The sequence below is a fragment of the Myotis yumanensis genome, unplaced genomic scaffold (genome assembly GCF_028538775.1).
Source record: "Myotis yumanensis isolate MYYU_CA2020_CCGP unplaced genomic scaffold, mMyoYum1.0.hap1 SCAF_21, whole genome shotgun sequence".
Lineage (NCBI taxonomy): Eukaryota > Metazoa > Chordata > Mammalia > Chiroptera > Vespertilionidae > Myotis > Myotis yumanensis.
The window spans coordinates 10,155,336-10,172,076 of record NW_027223772.1 but is presented as its reverse complement, the minus strand read 5'-3'; the positions used below and the strand labels follow the sequence as shown (position 1 = coordinate 10,172,076).

Here is a 16,741-nt window from a genome sequence, read left to right as displayed (position 1 = left end):
GCAACCTGTATAATTTTGTTAACCAATGTCACCTTAATAAAATTCAATAAAAAGGAAAAAAACAAACAAAGAAAACTCCTTAAAAATTGATAAGCACTTACTGCCAATAATAACATGTTTACTGCCATCTAGTGGCAAACAGTCTAAACACAAAACCATTAAATATTCTGTAGGCATTGGCTTTTGGACAAAAATTAATTCCTACAGTCATATAATAGATTTTATGTTAAATGCTGACAGAACAAACTTGGAGACACTCTACTTCAATTCCCTCACTTTACTGATGAGGAACTGGGGTTCTGAATACATGAATCAATAACCACAAAAAGCAAGTAGGTGTAAATGAACTTCAAGGGCATAAAGAAACATGCAAATATATCACCCTGACTTGTGATCTAAAATCCTTCAGGGATGGAAAGGTGCGGGAACCAATACAACTATATATAAAACATTTAAAGCCTAATTTTGATTCATGTAGGAATTTTGAGAACTCTGCTAATGGTTGAAAAGTCATTTAAAAACGCTTCTACCATGAAGGTGAACTTTCAAGGAGAGGTCTTAAATCAGGGGAAATCCACTGCCTTGCTTTCATGTGTTCTTTTTTGTCCTCGCCTCACCATATCTGCTCCATCTTGTACCAGCAGCACATTCACAGGCGTTTAGGAAAGCTGGAGCAGGGAGGCAGCTGTGGTTTGGCACAGGGTCTGGGTGTAGAATAAAGGCTGTGCTTTTGCTCAGGCAAAGGACTAAGAGAGCCAAACTGTGGTCAATATTCTTGAACTGAGACTGAGAACATATTTTGTGCTTCTCCAAACAATTTCTTCAGCTAATCATTAAAGTCTTTTAGAATTGCCACCACTTTGGTCTCTAATGCACCTATCTCTTTATACATAACTAGAGGCCGGGTGCACGAAATTCGTGCGGGGGGGTGGGGGGTGGGGGAGGGGGTCCCTCAGCCCAGCCTGCCCCCTCTCACAGTCTGGGAGCCCTCAGGGGATGTCCTACTGACAACTTAGGCCTCCCTCTGTGGAAGGCAACCGGGCTGATCGGGGGAAGGCGCCACCCCCATCACCCTGCTGCTACTGCCACAGCCAGCTGCCGCAGCCGCCAAGGTGTTTTCATCAACACGGACTCTAGTCCCTTCACCATGAAAAAATGACAACTTTCTTTAGGCATTTTCAAGATGTCTCTTTCATAGGATATGACATTTCTTTCTTTCTTTTTTTTTTTATCTTCACATGAGGATATTTTCCCATTGGTTTTTAGAGAGCGTGGAAGAAAGAGGGAAAGACAGAGAGAAACATCAATGTGAGAGGCACACTTCGATTGGTTGCCTCCCGCATGAGCCCTGACTTGGGCCCCGGCCCGGGAGGAGCCTGCAACCTAGGTACATGCCCTTGATCAGAATCGAACCCAGCCCCCCTACGGGTTTGTGTCTCTGCTCTGGCCCCAGCATCCTAGCGCTGCGACCACGGGGCTGAGGCTGGGGGCCAGCCCCCCTGAGGATTTTTCTCTCTGGCTCCGGGCTTGGGCCACCCTGTCTGTTATTCTCTCAGGCTCTGGGCCCACGCCAGGCCCCTCCTCCTGAGCTGGTCATGACCGTTATGGTGTCCTAGCCTAATTTGCATATTAATATATACATATATATAGTGACGTTGTTTGTAAACAAGATCGCTTGTTCATTCATTCAACCAACATGAGTTGATCTGTATTTAAGCTATTGGAGCAAGAACCCCTACAATATGATGAAGGGAGATAGTGATGGAAACAGCCATAATGTAAGACAGAATGTAGTAAGTGCTATGAGGGGGTAAGACAATCACTGTGAGAGCAGAGGAAGTAACGATTAATTCCAACTGTAGGGTTTCCGAGTGTTCCAAGGATGACTTCTGAGCTGATTCTGACAGCTAGACAAGGAGAGAAAAAGTGAGGGAAGCAAGTACAGGAAAGAGAAAAAGACTGTGTGCCTGATGTTGGCTGGGATGGACAGAGAAAACAGACTGAGAGGCAGCAGGGAAAGGCAGTGGGAAAGGGGCCATAGTGGTCAAGCAAAGACATGGAAAATACTCCTGTCGCCCAACTACTCCAAGCCTTTACTGGATTGGATAAAGAAGATACAGTAAATATATACAATGGGCCGAACCGGTTTGGCTCAGTGGATAGAGCGTCGGCCTGCGGACTCAGGGGTCCCAGATTCGATTCCGGTCAAGGGCATGTGCCTTGGCTGCGGGCACATCCCCACTGGGGGGCGTGCAGGAGGCAGCTGAATCGATCTCTCTCATTGATGTTTCTGGCTCTCTATCCCTCTCCCTTCTTCTCTGTAAAAAATCAATAAAATATATTTTAAAAATATATATATATACAATGGAACACTAGTTGGCCTAAGCATAGCCTTCTTCTACAGGCCTTCAGCTCACCTTCAAACTCTCCCAGTCTTTCCCTTTGAGCCTGTGATTTGGTGACATCAGACTCCCTGGTAGTCACCTAATCCATTTTCTCTATCCCTTTCTCACCCCCATACTATTCCACCTTCCCCCAGAAATCCAACAACCCCACCCATCTCTAGCTGCCAAAATTACACCTATCTTTCAAAATCCATCTTTCTCCAAGTCTCCTGTTCAGTTCCCAACTGGATGAGATGAGACAGTGTTCTCCTGAGATCTCTATGGCATCCTATTTGTATTTCTCTAACAGTACCTTCCAAGGTCTGCCACGTGCTTTAGTTACAAGTCTCATCATTCTACTTATTAGCCCACAGGCTCTCCAAGCAAGGGACTGTCTTTAGAGCTACTGTGAAGTAGCCCATGGCATTTCACATAATAGGTGTTCAATAAACACTAGACAGTCGAGCTCAACAGAATGGGTTGCTAGTTTATAGTTATTAAACAACATAATTACTGCAGATTCCTTTGTGGCCTTGTTACAGTATAAAATGATAAATTTTCCTTTTCACAATTTGCTTTCTTAAGTTTCAATCCATAAAATACCCACAGAATACTGGAAAAAATGACATTACTATGTACTATTATTTCAAAGAGTTTTACTTAATTTGGTAAAACTGGAACCTGGCAACTGATTTGGATGTAATTTCACTGAACAATATGTGTTTTGGTGCTACTCAGCCTGTGCTGACATATGGGGACACCACAAAGTCAGAGCACTCAGAAGGGACAAGAGCAGCAGTGGCAAGAACCATCTTGCTGATGGGATGCTGGAAAATTACAGTCGCACCTATACATACTAGTAAATACAATCAGACTTGGTGTACCTAAATAAAAATTATAATACATACTAGTGGCCTGGTACACAAATTTGTGCACATTGAGAGGAAATTAATTAGAAGAAATATTTTAATATCACTATTCGCCTTTTCTCTATAATAGAAGTGTCAACCGAATTCACGTTTGACAATGACAGATCGAAACACATGCAGGGGGACTGGTGACAGCGAGAGCTTTATACTAGTATATATAGATAAGCTTGCTTAATTAGACCTGCTTTCTGATGTAGCTAAATTTTTTCCAGTCAAGGGAAGCACCCCAACTTCTCTGTCAGGTAATTGTCAGCAACACAGCAATAAATATCAACACGAAGCAGATTATTATTGTAGATCACGCAGGGAGGACAAAGGGTAAAATATTTAACTGCAAGCATGGAGGTGAAGTCGCCGGTGCCTGCTTTCCCGCTGGCCTGAGCCCCCGAGCAGCCAGGGATGAGCTAGATATCCCAATGGCCAGACAGCCAGCCCGGTCCTCCTGCCACCCATCCCCGGTTCCCCTGTCCGCCATTCACCATCACTGATCCATCGGAGCCTGTGGACCGGAGGGAGGGACCAAGAGGTCAGCTGTTCCGCCTGCTCGCCAGTCCCCAGTCCCACCCCGCCGCCACCCACCTGCTTCCCTGTGGTTCCTCATTTGCCTGCGGGAGGGGGTCGGGGGTGAGGGAGGTGGGGGAGGGGAGGGACCGTGAGGTGGTCAATGCATCTCATGGCGACTGGTCGAGTGGTCATTCTGGTCATTCTGCTTATGGTCCCTGGCCTTTTATTATATAGGATAGATTTCCACATTTAAAAAATTTTCCTGCAACTCTGAATAGCAAAACTGAATAGTTCAATTCAATTTATTCAATTATTTTTGGCCAAAAAATTTAATCCTTGAACACATATTTAATCTTCTCTTCCTCAAGCTTCCACAGAAGTAAGTACATGGTCTATTCAGTCCTTGGTTACCAGAAATGCTACCATATTGAATATGTGGCAGGTTCTTTTACCATGTAAAATACTTGCACCCAAACACTGAATTAGTGACTTCCCTTTTTATGCTCCCATTGCGTTTTTTTTATACATTCAGTAAAACATTTATGTTACTATCCTGAAATTATTTACTTAAGCAATATTAAAATTTCCAAATTAATTAAATCACCAGCAAGTGATTTACATTTTTCTAACCAACAAATTTTCTTAACAACAAATCTTAAATTATCATTTCCCCCTACCAACATAGTAAGAAATGGTTAGACATTTTAAGAAATGAAAACAGACTTAGGCTTATTTCCTTCAAACACAAAAAGGCAGTCTAAATAAATGAATGGAAACAATGCTATGGAAACAAATAATGCCTAAATTCCAACCTGGAACTGAACAACTTGTTTCTAACAGCTAACAATCTTGCTCCTTAGTCTTATTAGGACATAACAGGGTCAATCTAATAAATGTGCAATTACCACAGTTCCTTTTATTTCAATCCAATAAATAAACTATTAACCAATTTCCAATTTTACAAACTCTGTATCTACTTAGCTTAAGTGGACAAAGTTTAACTCAGTAAACAATTTACCACTGAAGGAAAACTAACCACCATATAAAACATGCATTGAAAAACATTATTTCCCGCCCTGGCCGGTGTGGCTCAGTTGGTTGACTATCGTCCCATGCATCAAAAGGTCACCAGTTTGATTCCAGGTCAGGGCACATACCCAGGCTGTGGGTTTGATCCCCGGAGGGTTGGGGTACATGCAGGAGGCAATTGATTGATGTTTTTCTCTCTCCCTCCCTCCATCATCCTCTCTATAAAACAATAAAAATATTTTAAAAAAAATAAACATTTCCCCCCATTACGTGGTTAGAAAACAAGATTCAGTAAGTGGTTAGTCATTGATTATTTTGCTACTTTCATTGGCCACATTGAGATGTCTAACAGTTCAAATATGATTTCAAATCCGGGAAGAAGTCAGAGTATAAATGTTTTTTTCCTGAGAAAACTTGAAATCCCATCATTTAAAACAAGTGGATTTATTGCTGAACACTCTAAGGTAAAGGGGAGTGCTGAGAAAATGTATTGATCAAGGCCATCATGGGGCTGCTGAAATACCCTTAAGATAAGTAGGTTCAAACCAATAAAGTTTTCCCAGTCTCGGCACTATTAACATTTGGGGCCTGATGATTCTTTGGTGGGGGACTGCCCTGCGCACTCCTGGTCTCTACCCATCAGATACAAGTAACAACCCCTCCAAGTTGTGACGACCAAAAATGTCTCCAGACACCGCCAAGTCCCTGAAGAGCAAAGCAGTCCTGGCCAAGAAGCTCTGGTTTAGACACATACCTGCTTCTGAAAGTTAGTTTGGATTATAGTTTTGCCTCTGGTATAAAGGTAAGCATTGACAATATAAAGAAGACTTTTGTGACTGATATGGAAGTAATTCCAGGAGACAGTATTATGTGAAGAAATTAAGTTGCAGAAAAATACATCCTGCATAATTCCAGTGTAATGCTGTTTAGACGTTTAATTTTTGTGTGAGACTACATTTAAAGTATTATTTGTATAATTTTAAAAAAAATAAAGGAAAAGAAAGAAAAAAGGTCATGGAACTTTAAAGTTAAACAGACTCTGAGTTGAGTCCTACCTACATGACCTTGGGGTAAAATTTTAATAGTGTTAGGCCTCCCAGTTCCCTCTCCTATAAAATCCTATATAATAAACGGCTAATATGCAAATTGTCCCCACAGGTGGGAGTTTGACTGACCCAGCGTTAGATGTGTGCTGACCACCGGGGGGCGGCACGAAACATGGCAGGCGTCAGCGACGCAGTGCTGGCAGCAGGCGGCAGTGGAAGCGCTGCCGGCCCCAATGGGCCCTGACAAGAACAGGACCACAATGGGATGGTGGAGCAGGTGAGCGGCAAGCGGGTGGCGCCAGGCCAAAGCGGGTGCAAGCGGGGGCCCCAATTATCCCACTGGTAGCCCCACAGATCGGCCCTCATCACTGGCCAGGCCTAGGGACCCTACCCGTGCATGAATTTCATGCACTGGGCCTCTAGTGTAGATGATAAAATTGATTTCATAGGTTTGTTCCAAAATTAAGTGAAGCCCATGCGTGGGAAGTAGCCAATACAGTGTGCTGGGAGCTCGTAGCACCTCCTTGATCATCAGTAGCTGCTATATCTTAAGTCTCCGTTTGGGTAAGGATGGAATACAATCTGAAAGCCAGGTAACCCTGTTCCTGGGCTCTATGTACCTTTAACCTTCCCACTCTTCACTGTCCTGGTTGAGGTTCATTGCCTGCTCTCTGAATCATCACCAATGCCTGGCCTCCCATACACTTATCTGACAGTGAGGGTATCATCTCTAGGTTTACCATAATCAAATAACAGGTATAAAGAGACGAGGAGGAGCAATGCTGAAAAACTGGGTCACCTACCTTAGTGTTTCTCCTGGTGTGATGTGGAGACACCTAAATCTGAATCATCGGGGTTCTTCTTACCGTGCAGACCCTCTGCTGAATCAAAGCCTCTGAGCATGAGACCTAGAATCTGTTTTTCCACCTGGACTACCACCCACCTCCCTGCATTGTGAAGTTTGAAGGTCACCACCTTAGCACCTGACCATGGCCCAAACACTATGTATATTTATCTCCTGTGTACTGGGGAAAAAGGAGAGAACAGAGAGAAGCCCAGGTCATTCTGAAACCTCGCTACCTTTGCTGGAATTAATCCTTCCTCTGGCCCCAAATCGATTGTCACGGTGGTCCAGACAAGCCTAGAGCACCCTGTGCAGTAGGATCACTCGAGGTGCTAAGTTAGAACACTTCCAGAGGAAACATCCCATGACGTGAGTCCTGTCACTCAGTGGAGAAAATCACTTCCAGTCACTAAGCTTCAGTTTCTAAACGATCTTTAAAATGAAGAAAATAATACCTCAAGGTTAGGAGGACTGGAAGAAACCATGTATGGAAATCTCCTGGCTAGAGAGCTGGCTCAGAGCAGGTGCTAAGTAAATCTTAATTCCCAGGGCTCAGTGCCAGGGCGGCCCCAGTTTCTCTGAGAGAGGCCCAATGTCCAGAAGCTACCTTGGGAGGAGAGAGATGCATTCTGACTCATACTTCTATTTGCCTACAAGTCAAACATTACAATTGCTTATACTAAACTTAAATATTTAAAATTTTCCCCAAATTAGAGACATGATCTCCACTTTCTTTCCCGAAGGCCTGTTTCCCAGGTTTCCCAGGAAGACAGATGTGTCACTGTGGCCACGGCATCAGGATACATGCAAGCTGGCATCTTCCATACAGTCCTCTCCATAAAAATTCCCCTTGGCTCTTGCCTCTGCCTCCCATCGTGACTTCATATTAACCCACCCCCTGCCCCCGCCCCCCCCCCCCCCCCCCCTCCAACCACCACCACATACACCACCCGGCACTGGCTCTGCTTCCGGGGTCAGGCCATCAGCAGGAGGAACCACGGCTCGGAGCTCTCACTCTCAGTCAGCACCATGAAGGTCAGGCTTCCTGGGAGGCGGAAATTCCCGCCCAGGGAAAGGCAAACAGTTTTTATTTGTAGGTATTATTCCTGTCCATACCCTAAAATCTTCATAATCAATCAACTTACGTCCATGGAATTATTGTTACCTGGCCGTCTAAAACAAACAAGTGTTTGGGCCTGTTTTCTCTACAGATATCTCTTTGCTTCCTACTTATTTCCACTCCCGCGGTTTCCTGTTTCCTTGTATTTTAATGTCCCCCTCGCATCCCTCAACTAATAATCCTTCCCATGTGACCTGGGACCTTGTCTCCTGCCCTAAAGCCTAATTCATCCTAACCTTTTTCTCACTTCACTTTGGATACTTGGAATTATGGTATTTACAATTTTAAAAAGTAGTATTTCAAAAACTTATAAATTATATTTAAAATCAAATTCAAAAAAAAGAATTTAGTTTAAAACTTGGTATCTGTAATATTCTCATGATGGCATATATTTGTGCATTATGATATGCTATTATTCACATCCTTTAAGCACCAATTAAATGTGCCAATTGCTCTCACTGAAAAGATGGAACAAAGTTATTCCCATCTCTTTTGTGCATTTACATGACTGCCAAAACAAATTACTGCAGACAGATTTGTGTTGCTTTTCCTTCAAGTTCCTGCTTTCAAAGTTTTTTTTCTTTTTAATATTTATATGTCTCATGCAGTTTAAATGAAGTGATCCTATATAATAATCCTAGAAAATAAAAGGCTACTATGCAAATCAACAGACCAGTGGAACAACCAGTAGCTATGACATGCACTTACCACCAGGGGGCAGACACTCAACGCAGGAGCTACCCCCTGGTCGTCAGTGTGCTCCCACAGGAGGAGCGCTGCTCAGCCAGAAGCCCTGAGCCCAGTGGTGGTGGCAGGAGCCTCTCCTGCCTCTGTGGCAGCGCTAAGGATGTCCTACTGAAGGCTTAGGGGGAGCGGGCCTAAGCTGTCAGTTGGACATCCCCCAAGGGCTCCCAGACTGTGAGAGGATACAGGTCAGGCTGAGGGAACCCCCTTTAGTGCACAAATTTCATGCACCGGGTCTCGAGTCTACAATAAAAACCTAACTGGCCTGGCATTTTTAGAGCCCTTTTTACTATGAAATAAGCACGCAGAAATCTGGAGAACTGCAGTGGTGAAGTCTGTGAGCGAGAAGGCTGCTCATTCACAGAACTGCCCAACACCCATTGTTTACATAGCCTATTCCCTGAGCAGGATGCTGACATAACACAATTCACAAAATTTCCAAACACAGGTCCAATCATAACAAAGTCTGCAATTTTTACTTTGCTTACAGAACCTCTTGCTTGCTCACTCATTAGTTCCAGCAGAGGAGGGGGGAACAGAGTTGGTTTTCCAAAATCAAAGGGCTTTAGAAAATAAGCTTGAACTGAACAGCAGTAGGAGGGATTCAAACAATGCGGCTGAAACATATCTAGAATCATGTAATACACAAAGACACAGGTAAACAGACCTAGAAACGTATGCTTTACAAAATACACTTACTAAGCAGGCCATGTGTTTGACAAATACTTTGCCAAATGTAAATGATCATTCCTTTGCAAGCACCTCCGGAGGCTCCCTGCTTGCGCCTGTTCTAAGGTGCTGTACAGGACCCTTGCAATCCAACTCTGCACTTCTCGCCAGTGCCCACGCAGCTGACACTGCGGAGAGCATCTGACACAGCAGCCGGTCGCTTTGGCTCTGCTTTCATGACCCTGATCCTGGGATGGGCTCAACACTGCCTCACACCCCTCCCATGCTTCCCTAGTCAACTCGCTTGGCAACTTCCTGAGCAATTATTTCATTCTTCTCTCTCACCACATCACTGCCCCTTCCCCATGACTCCTGGCTAACAACCTGATCTCATATGTAGTTGAGAAAACAGCAATTAGCAGAAACTCTCTCATCTCATCACCAACCAGTTTACACAGCTACGCACACACCACACATACCGCTGTTTTCCGTCTTCCTTCCTGATGGAAGAAGTGTCTGCACCTATAAAGTGAAGTTACCACGTGGGTTCTCACACCCTCTCCTTCCGTTTGTCAGTGACCCAGCTCTCCCTGGCATCCTCACTGGGTTACCCACATCAGTTTACAAACATGCTTTAAGATCTCCCTAACTTAAAAAATGTCCTCCTCCATCCTGCACCTCCCTCCTTCTAGTTGTTGCCTGTTTCTTTGCTCTCCATCTCGCAGTGTCCTGAGAAAGTCATCTCAACTTGCCTTCTCTACTTCCCCACTTCACATTCATTTTTTAAAAATTTATCTTTATTGTTGAAAATATTACAGAAGTCTCCTCTGTCTCTCCCCATCCCTTCCATATGATCTCACTCATATGTGGAATCTAATGAACAAAATATACTGATGAACAAAATAGATTCAGAGACACAGAATCATGGAACAGACTGAAGAATTTCAGAGAGAAGAAAGGAGGGGGTGTAAGGAGGGGGAAAGTGGGTAGGGGGTGATTAACCAGGAAATTTATATGCATATATGCAAGCCCAGGGACACAGACAATAGGCTTGGAAAGGATGGGTGCCGGGTGGGAGGGGTCAATAGTGCGGTTAATAGTGGAGGGGGCTCCCCCAGGCCTACCGCACTATTATCTGTGTCCATGGGTTATGTATATGTATGCATATACATTCTTCTCTTCTATGGCTTCTTTTCCTACCAATGCACTCATCAGAATCCATGATGCAAACCCAGGGATCCGCCTCTGCCCCCTCCCTGCTCACCCCCCAGCAGTACCCTGGTGTTGATTTTTCTCAGGGCCAACACCTGGCACACCCCCTTCATGCACATGCGCCACACACCCTGGCGCTGGGTGGCGCACAACCCGTGCGGGTACACATGGTGTCCTGACTATTTGAAACGTCCGTCTCAGCGGGTGGCACATAACATGTTTCTCCCTGATTGGTCTAATTTGCTGGTCCTCTCTCCTCCACCTGATTTTTAAACATTGGAATCTCAGAGTTCAGTGATCCCCCAACAGATCTTTCCTAGTCCCAAGGTTTTTAGATACCATCTACTGCTGACGTCTTCTGCGTCTTCTGTCATAGCCTAAATCCACTTTTGATGTCTAACTGCTGACAGCTTTCATGTCCCACAGCTCCCCCCCAACCCCCCCGCCCCCCGGCCCACATCTGCACAAGTGATAAGGAAGCTGATGAGAAGGTCTGCTAGTCCCTCCTGTGGCACCAGCGGGAGATTCAAACCTCAAGGCCTTCACAGGGCAACTATGGCCCCATCCTCTAACCACCATCAAAGCCAACCCAGCCTCCTTTCCCACCAGATGAGAAGTACTCTGCACCAGTGTGCTTCTCCCAGTGCCACGCCTTTCACTCCCACCCCAGCCCTGTCATCTCCCTCCTGGGTTCCCTCTTTATTCTTGCCTCTTCCCCCAAGGCCCCATTTCCATAGGCAGCAAGAGGAAGGAGCATCGGGGGTAGCTCTTAGGGGCAAGACAATCTGTATGGGTGAGGAATTCTGTGAGTTTTGAATGCAGTGATACTGGTTTCCTATTCGAGAATAGAGGTCCAGGGAAGAGCACCGAGGATGTGACAATCTGAAGCCCAGGTACCAATGGAATGCCCACTTACTGGAGCAGCAAGAAGCTCTGGCAGAGAATACTGAGGAAGTTACTGGATAGACATCACACGGTTCACACTGTTGCCTTGCAGCAGGCACCTTCACTTACTCCCAGGTTTGAGGACAAGCAGTGTGTTCACTGTCAAGTTCCGGCTATAGATACTTTCAGCTGAAACTTTACACCCAGTGATGGGAAACCCAGTAGTGAAACAGAAAGTAAAGTTCAAAGACCTAGGTCCCAGCCAGCTTTCTAAATGCTTAACTAGTCACTCTTCTCATTTTCAAAGTGATGATACAGTATTTTTCACAAAGGGTTGCTAAATGTATGTATGTATGAACAAACTATAGAACAGCATACAAATATAAGTTCTTAATATAACTCATATTTAGTACACCCTTTGACATGCCCTTTAAAGAAAACGTACTTTTAATTTAACTGAAGTGTTTTATTATTACTATAATTATAAAAGCCACAGAGTAAAGATCATGAAAATTTCAAAGATACAGAGCTATGCTTGTTAGGTAAAGATTCTTGGATTCTACAGTAATTGCGGACTTCTATTTCCAGCCTGTTTTCCTCTAGATATCAGTAATTTCCTCCACAGTCTCATTTTCCATCACCTTCTCTAGCCTCCGTTTACCCAAAGGTTACATGTAAGAATAGGAATAGGCAGAATTTCATTAAACAACCATAAATTAATATATTATTAAAATCAATGGAAAAATAAGATTCTCTTGTCAGAGCGTTGCTTTACTATGAAAACTGTACCATAATGTCTCTATATTCAAAATGAAGGAGAGCACCTACTTGGTGCCTCACTGGAAGATGCAGCCCTGAGGGGCAGTTTAGGTGCTGCACCCCTGGAGTGCACTTCCCAGCGAGGGGAGGGGAAGAGAGAAGAAATGAATAAAGAAGCAAGACAATGACAACGATGAGTGCTACAGAGGAAGTGATGAGGATGCTCTAATTAGAGAAAAACAGGGAGAAAGAATGGATCTACTCTGTTAAGGGAGGGCGGGTGACTCTGAAGACTGAGCACGGGATCAAGAGCTGTGGTGAGCCCTGACCGGTTTGGCTCAGTGGATAGAGCGTCGGCCTGTGGACTGAAGGGTCCCGGGTTCAATTCTGGTCAAGGGCATGTACCTTGGTTGCGGGCACAACCCCAGCAGGGAGTATGCAGGAGGCAGCTGATTGATGTTTCTAACTCTTGATCCCTCTCCCTTCCTCTCTGTAAAAAAATCAATAAAATATATATTTTTAAAAAAAGGGCTGTGGTGAGCAGAGGGAAGAATGGTGAGGTGGATGAAGACGAAACAGGGCTCCAACCAAGCAGTGTCCTAGACTATGGTAATGGGGACAGTGGGTGTCATTTCAGGTGCAAAGGGTGGAACTAAAGGTATTTAGTGAGAAAGTCAGTCCATTTGATTTATATTTTCAAAAGCATTACATGTGAGGAGCAATGCAAGTGTTTCTGAGGAGGACAGTGGCATGAGCCCTACTTTGTGAAGGTTAGGTTAGCAACACGGTTTAAGATAGCCAGGAAGAGGAAGAAGATATTGAAGATAGAGATACCACAGCCGCCATTATATAGAGTCAAAATGTACTAAGTGCTTGAACTATAATGATAGCAAAGGACTGAAAAAGAAGGAAAGAATGACAGGGAGATACACCACACAGGTGAAATGAATAGGACTTGGCTTGACTGGAGCAAAAGAGGAGGAGTTGGAATTGTGGACCGGGCTTTCAACCAGAGGCTAAATGAATGCTGCTGTAAGGAAGACGCACTAAGTATAAAGGCAGAGGCCTGGGTGAAGGGAAGATCATGCATTCAGTTTTAGCCAAGACCCCACTTCCTTCTCATTCTGCAGTTACCACCCTGCAACCTCGCTGCATTATTCCAGCCCAGCATTCCAGCGTTTCTCATCCAAGGCTGGGCACCGACATCAGCAGACCACGCCACACACCACGCCCACTGGAGAAGGATGGGCGGCTATTTCTTTACATACCGTTGGGGATTGTGACGTACGAGGGCTGAAACTCATTGGCCCGTGCAGAGTACAAGAACAAGATTGATTTCTTGTATTTTTTGGGTGGAGGATTATTTGGGTCATTTGCCTTATGCTTGAAGAACTTCAGTATTTCCTTTACCAGACTGTGGGTCTGCTGTTGATAAATTCCCCACTTTTTGTCTTTAAAGAGCTCATTTTTTAAAGAATGACAGTGTCCCCTCCCCCCTGTAGCATTTGAAGATACCATTTCACTGTCTCTGAGCTTTCATTACTTCTGTGAGAAGTCCCCAGTCAGTCTGTCAGTCTAGTGGTCAAAGCTGGTACTAGAGCGATGCAAGTAAGGCACTTGCCTTGAATGCAAAACTATACCCACTGTCACATTCCTACCAGAAATGTCTGATACTGTTCCTCCACATCCCTGCCAGCATTCAGTACTCCATTTGCATTCTAGGCATCCAGATAGGTATGTAGTGATAGTTCACTGTGGTTTTATTTCTTGCATTTCCCTGGGGGCTAATGAGACTGAACACCTTTTCATGTGCTTACTTGCCATATGCACCTCCTTTCAGGTCATGTCTTCTGACCACTAGATTATTTATGTTTTTACTGCTGAGCTCTGAGAGTTTATATAATCTAGATCCTACTCCTTTGTTGTTTGCAAATATGTTCTCTTAATCTGTAACAAGTATTTTCTTCCTTTAACATTGTCCTTCACAGAACAAAAGTTTTTGCTTTTAATGAGGTCTAAGTGGCCAATATTTCCTTTTATGGACTGTATCAAGTCTAAGAACTTGCCTAGCTCTGGGTACTGAAAATTTTCTATCTTTTCCCAAAAGTTGCCCTGACTGGTTTGGCTCAGTGGATAGAGCGTCGGCCTGCGAACACAAGGGCCCCAGGTTCGATTCTGGTCAAGGGCATGTACCTTGGTTTCGGGCACATCCCCAGTAGGGGGTGTGCAGGAGGCAGCTGATTGGTGTTTCTCTCTCATCGATGTTTCTAACTCTTGATCCCTCTCCCTTCCTCTCTGTAAAAAATCAATAAAATATATTTTTAAAAAAATAAATAAAAAATAGTGAGGTTGTTGAAGGGATTAAATGAGACAAGACATTATCTCAAACTGTGTGACACTTTGTAAGCAGTCAGCACATGTGCAGTATTCACAATATTACTGCCGCTGTTCGCCTATGCATCACTATGTAAACAGAAAGGAAATCTGACTGGAAGCCAGAGTGCTATCTCACTTTCACAGAAGAGCAGCGAGGCGTTTAGTGGAGAAGCTGCACTGCCAAATGAGGAACTTTAGGTACATTCCTTATGTCATATCTCATGCATGGCATGGAAGTAATTATACCTGCCCTAAGGTATCACAAGATTATTGTAAGAATTAATTGAGATAATATATGAATTTGCTTTAAAATCTACCAAACAATATCAAAATCTAAAATCCTATCTAATAATAGGCAAACATAGTAATTGACCATACCTTTGCTACGCCTCCCATTGGCTAATCAGCGAGATATGCAAATTAACTGCCAACAAAGATGGCAGTTAATTTCCATATGTAGGCGCGAAGCGGCAGAGTGAAGACTGAAGGCGGCTCCGGCCGGAGCAAAGGCCTGGGTCCCAGGTGCCGGAGGAAAACCGGTGCCGGCAGCCAGGGGAAGGGAAGGCCTATTGCACGAATCTTTTCATGCAACAGGCCTCAAGTATTAATATAATTGTTGTTTTCATTAGAAATTTACTATTCCTCAATAACTTGTAGGTATAATAAGTAGATCACATATAAATAGCAAATCACTTTTTTTCTTAAAAATATAGCAATCTAAAGATTAAAAGGCACCTATTTTACCTTCAAGATATTTATTAAACTAAGAATAAAGCTGTCTCGATCTTGAACATAGTCACGTGTTTTTTAGCTTCATACAATCAAAATGTGCTCTCTAGAACCAGCCAACTAAGATTATGCTGAGCTGTACCCTGTAGTCCATCTCCCAACCAGAGAGCAAACCCACAAAGTGCAATCTGTTACTATGCAATATAAGACATAATTAATAAAAAAGAGATCATTTTTGAAAGCTTTTAATAATGAAGTATTAAGCATTTATAGAATCATTTGCTTTGCTTCCTTTTAAAGCAATAGGTAAATGTTAATTCTACTAAAGCATTCTTTTTTACACAATCAAGAGGGGGAAAGCCTACATCTAACACACACATACTCCCTTGTACTGCTGGTCTCTCATCAAGTCTAGCTCAGTTAACCTCTGTGAAACTGGTAAAGGGAAAAAAACCTGTGCTGCTACTGTGGCTAAGACCACAGAACTTTTTAATGGAACTGTTCCACGGCTTTAACTTCCATTTGAAAGTCACTAACAAAACCTCTAGAAATGTTAAAAAAGGAAGAAAAAAAAAGCCAAAGAATTGAAGGCCTGGCAAGCCCCGGAGCCTATGCTTATCCACACATAGGAAAAGTAATCACAGGTCCCCTTCTCTCCTTCCCTCTGCATTTTCTTCAAAGCAATCCACTAACAAAATTGCTAGTTCTTTTTTTCAGTGAAAAAGGATGAAGGAACAGAGGCAGAGTCTGTGTAAACTAAATATGAAAAAAACAACAACAAAGTTTATGCAACCACATAACAAGAACTACAATAGTTCCTAACTAATCCATGCTGAAATCTGTTGGGTTAGCACCTAGTGATGTAAATGTGTTCCTTTATGTGTAAGAAACACCACACTCTAATACCAGCCAAGACACAGAGGCTACCTACTTAGACAGTTTTATATGCTTACTTTTAAGTGATAGGTAATAGCATGTTTAAAAGGTTTCCAAGTTTAAGAAGATTTCCAGAAACCGAGTCCCTTAATAGACTCCAAACCTCAGATTAGCAATGTTGTATTACTTTCTATAATAAGATATACAGCTACATTTTGCTCACTTAAAGAAGCATTTACAGCTGTCTCCATGCAATATAGAAGGCAGATGTTTATTGACTACTATAATCTTGGAAGAAAATGGAAAAAAATCAATTCGGTATTTTGGCAGAACTCAACAACCAACAAAATAAGTTCATTCTCATGCAAATCACCTCCAGTGCCAAATATATAAAATTGCTGTATTAAGCTCAGAGAAGGAGGAATACTTCCTTTCCACCCACATAACTGGAGACTAAATGGAAGAGTGCAGGGTGCTGCTGGCTGTGTGCAGAACTGGGGAACTCCCCCAGCAGAGGCGGAGATGTCCTAGCAGAGTGGACGGGTGTTAATGAAAGAACCGAGAACGGCCCATCTAAGAGTCAGTTCTCCCAGCACCAGGCCGAAGGGGCAGGAGCTCACAAGCAGATCAGTGAC

General features: G+C 43.6%; 1 protein-coding gene across 3 annotated transcripts in view; it reads right to left on the bottom strand.

Moving 5' to 3' along the window:
* FANCC (FA complementation group C) overlaps nucleotides 1-16,741 on the bottom strand; it is a 277,702-nt gene that overhangs the window by 80,648 nt on the left and 180,313 nt on the right. The window lies entirely within an intron of this gene.